Below are 4,760 nucleotides of genomic sequence, written 5' to 3'. Positions count from 1 at the left end.
GCTTCTTTAGCTAGTTAAGCTGGGGGACCAGCTTGACCAACCAGCTAAAAACAGCTGAACACCAGCAAGGGCAGGCTGGGAGATCAGCTTGAGCAGCCTAAACCAGCTACATCCAGCTTAAACCAACCAAGACCAACCAATTAGCATAGGCTGGTTTTAGCTATTTTGGCGTAAGGCCTGAGTTCTTATATAATGTGCAATGCACAACGTTTTACAGCATGAGTGCAACTGTTACAATTCATTCTAATGTGGTTTGGTCTTACATATTAGGCCACAGCTTGCAAAGAGGCACTGAATAGTCCACCTGGAGCGTGCTGGCAGCTGAATAGTGGAGGTGACTGTGAAAGGTGACCTGTGGCAGCTGCAATGAGACCCCTCCTGTCCCTTTACCTCCCCTTGTTAGTGGTACAAACAGTTCCTCTTGTGTACCTCCCACTGCTGAGGAGTGGGCAGAACTAGCCATGAGCAGAATGCCAGGGTCCGATGGGGACAATGGTCTATTTTCACTTTAGATGTCTGTAACACCAATGATATTAGTGACAGTATAAGTTTTATGGTAGAAGACTTCATACTGTTGTGTATTTCAGTTAGCAGCTCTCCATTGGAACAGTTATATGGTTTCTAGCTGGTCTGAAGTGGTTTAGGGAGATGACCATCCATTTAGGATGCACCGAGGACCTAGGTCAAGGTTTCTGCTGGAAAAACAGGTCATAGCAGCTTAAGGTGGTCAGATGGGTTTTGTAACATGATACAATGCAGCGCCAGGCTGAAGTGTTTTTTTGCCAGTTTCAGCCTGACACAGCTATCATTTTCACGTCCTGCACCACGTTGTTTAAATAGCAAATGCATTTGCGCCCATGGGCGTGCTGGTCTGAAAACGAGGTGTGTTCAGGCGTATTGTTGAAGCGTTGCTATTTTGAGGCAAGTGAAATAGACTGCCCCATTGATCAACTGAAACCTGGTCTGAAGGCGCAATATTTTTTTTTGTTAGTAATGTGTGTTAGTAATGTGCACCTATAGGCGGGTCCACAACGCACGTACACTTTGTCCCATAGATGGTCTGCTTGCGCGCTTTAACCTTGCACACGGGCAGATCCGTTTCCTCGCTAGAGAAGCATTCAGTTTTTCCGCTTGCAAATTTCACAATGTAAATAGCAATCTGCCAACTGGCTTTTAAAGGGAATGAGACTCTGATTGGTTTATTGCACGTTATGCCCAAAAACACACCCATTACTCATTAGGAGTAAATAGGAACAACCTTTTTATACCATGCGCTGTGCTCGCCGACCATTTTTCCCGTCGTTTAAACTAGCAATTGGCTTTAGACCATGCGCTTAGATTGTTAAAATAGGGCCCGATAACTGGTTTGTTGTTGCCACTGACTAACTAAATCAGTTTTGACCAGCTATAGACAAGCTACCATGTTTTAAAGCACAACTATCACCTTAAACTGCATGGTGTTAGTTGGTTCTCTTACGACAGGTTCTCTCGTATTGCGTAAGTTTAGCTTACGCTACGGGAAAGATTCATCTTCTCGAGATACTGAAGCCAAAAAATTATCCTTAATTTTGTATTCCTTGTCAACGCAGGCGTTTAACACCGCAGCAGTCTCTCCGCCCTCTGTGGGACCGCGCAGGAAGAAGCGCCGTTCCCTGAGATAGCCGGAACCTGTGGCCACAGCGACGCGCTCGCCGGAGAACCTCCCTCGAGCCTCGCCTTCTCCGCCTCTCCTCACTGACGCGCAGCTGCCGCTTACGAGCCTCACTGCCGTCGCATCGGAGGATGAGGCAGAGGAACACGCCACAAAAGACTGCTGCTCCATCCTGGCATCGGACAGCAAGGAATGGTCGCTTCATTCCGCCTCCTCGTCGATCCAGGAATCTACCCGTACCCGCGCTGGAGCTGATGCGGAACTGATGCGTCTGCTGAGACAGGCTGTTGACCGTCTCGGGCTCGAGTGGTCGCTGCCAGAGGAACCCGCGCCGAACAGGCTCGACGGCTGTTTCCTTCAGAGTCGCCGCCGCCATACAGCTTCAGCAAATAGGCCCGCTCCATTCCTGCCGGAACTTCATGCGGAGCTGACGAAGTCATGGAGTACACCTTTTTCTTCAAGACTTCAGTCACAGGCCTCAACGTCGCTCTCCCAAGTGGACGGTGCCGCCGAGAAAGGGTACACGGCTATTCCCCCTGTGGAAGAGGCGGCCGCAGCGCACCTGTGTCCGCCCTTTGCGAGATGGCGGTCACGGTCAGCCCTCCCGTCTAATGCCTGCAGAGCCACGTCCGCCTTGGTCGGCCGCGCTTATGCCGCCTCCGGCCAGGCCGCGTCTGCTCTCACTCAATGGCTGTGCTTCAGATCCTGCAAGCCGACCTCCTCCGTGAGTGGGATGAGAAGGGCCGGGATCCAGCTGCGGTTACGGATCTGAGAAGTGCGACGGATCTCTCCCTCCGTGCCACCAAAGCCGCAGCCCAAGCTATCGGACGAGCCATGGCTGTGTTAACTGTGACAGAGAGGCACCTCTGGTTAACGCTCGCGGATATGAGGGAATCTGAGCGAGCCACCTTCCTGAACGTGCCGCTCTCCCCCACTGGTCTCTTCGGCCCAGCGGTGAACATGATCGTTGACCGCTTCACTGAGGTGCAGAAGACCACGCAGGCCATGAACCTCTTCATGCCGCGACGCTCGAGTTCCGCCACAGGCCGCTCTCGCGAGAGACAGAGCCAGCCGCCCGTGCGAACCAGCACCCAGCGTCCAGCACAGCCTCAGCCTTCGCAGCGACGCCAGGGCAGCCGCCCTAGATCGCGCTCAGACAGCCGTCACAGACCGCCGCCCCCCAGAGGGCCTCGGCAAAGAATTACGCTGAAGTCTGAGAACGCGAAGCCCTCCTAACAGCGAGAGAGAAAAGCCAACAAGCATTCCTCGCAGCCAACGAGCGTGTCCCGCTGCAGCCGAACCGCCGTCAAAGTTCATTTCCCTGTCAGTCCCCTTCAAACAGGCTACTGCAGTGGTTCAATTAGCAGCCAACAAGCCGGTTTATTCACCCTCTCGCCTGCACACAAACGCCGTTTTCACGGCGACCCAGAGAAATCTCAAAAAGAGTATAATGTCTGGTCCGGCTCACGCCATCAGTGTTTTAAGTGTAGTGAAAGTGCCCATGCTCCAGTGTTCACCCCTACACATAAGCACTCCGAATCCCGTGTCACTCACAGAGCACACTCTCATAAAGCGCAGAAAAGCCGCTCGAGCGTTGAATGTAAGAAATGTGTCCACAGGTCTGTGCCCACTATCTGCCCGCTCTGTTACACGATCAAAAAAGCAGGTTATGAATGTAAGTCTTGTGCCCGCCAGAGAGCGCCCACGCTTGCTAACACAAACCTCCCCCCGGGCCCCGCCTGCGCGTCTAAGTGTTATCACAGCGCGCCGGATTTGATCCGGCGCGCTGCTCTGTATTTCCTACGTGTGCTTATGTACAAGTGATGGCCCGCGTGGCTGGCCACCTTATTTTTCACTTATGGGGTTTCCCTGAAAGTTCGGGGTCTCATGGTGAATGCTTGGCGCGCACGGCGTTGACAAAGTGTTCCCGTAGCGTAAGCTAAACTTACGCAATACGAGAGAACCTCTCGTAAGAGACCGATACTCGGTTACTAATGTAACCTCGGTTCTCTCTAGAGAGGGAACGAGTATTGCGTAACCGGCCGTGCTCGTGCCACGAGCGACTTCGATTCAGTCGACGAAAAACCAGAGAATTCAGCCTACAGCCCCTACTTTTATACGCTAAGCCACGCCCATTCTGGGGGACTATGATGCTATGATGGCGCGGGCGCCCTCCATTGGGCGTGACGTCACGCTGGGCTCACTGGTAGGCTGCAGCAGTTGCCGCAGGGCAGCCAATGAGCACGCGAGATGGCCTGCTCTAGGTCTGCTAGCTGCTTCACTGCGTTGACAAGGAGTACAAAATTAAGGATAATTTTTTGGCTTCAGTATCTCGAGAAGATGAATCTTTCCCGTAGCGTAAGCTAAAATTACGCAATACTCGTTCCCTCTCTAGAGAGAACCGAGGTTACGTCAGTAACCGAGTATCGATTTTCAAACATGTAAAAGGTAGTATCTGCTAATATAATGCAGAACTTATTTGATTTCAGCTATAAAATAACACTTATTTTCATTTAATTCACATTGATGTACTAAAATGACTAAAACTGTATTTGTTTTTATTTTTATATAAAATATATATAGACATTGCATTACCCCTTGCACATAGGGTATGGTAAGATGATGTTGTGTAACAGCTTTTGTTGGCAGTGACTGAAGACACTATGGGAAGCCACCCTGAAATTGGCAAAAAGGCTAGCCATTAGTAATGATCACACACTCTCATGCATTCATGTTTTGAAATATGTTTGATTTTACACACCTTAGGAGTTTACAGTATTGTGATTTCTGGGTGTTCAGATGCTTGGTGCAGACCTTTACTGTTACCACACATCCATTGTCTTTTGTTTGAGCTGATGAGATGTAAAACAAATGCAAAATAATTCAGAGTTCCATGGTAATGACTTTGGAAGCACTTTCTGTAGTCTTGCCTCTTTTCTTTTGTTATTTACACACCCCACACGTGTCCATCTGACCTTTACATGAGGACATTGACTTTGTATGCATAAGGGCTGGGGTCAATTAGCGTTGTTGTTGGTCAGTTCAAACTGTGACGCATGTCACTTTATACTAAAATGCATGACTTAGGTAGAGACTTCCATGAAGGAAC

The sequence above is a fragment of the Siphateles boraxobius genome, unplaced genomic scaffold (assembly GCF_051911475.1).
Source record: "Siphateles boraxobius isolate OS27281-9 unplaced genomic scaffold, OSU_SipBor_1 5, whole genome shotgun sequence".
Lineage (NCBI taxonomy): Eukaryota > Metazoa > Chordata > Actinopteri > Cypriniformes > Leuciscidae > Siphateles > Siphateles boraxobius.
Note: the sequence above shows the minus strand (reverse complement) of the source record.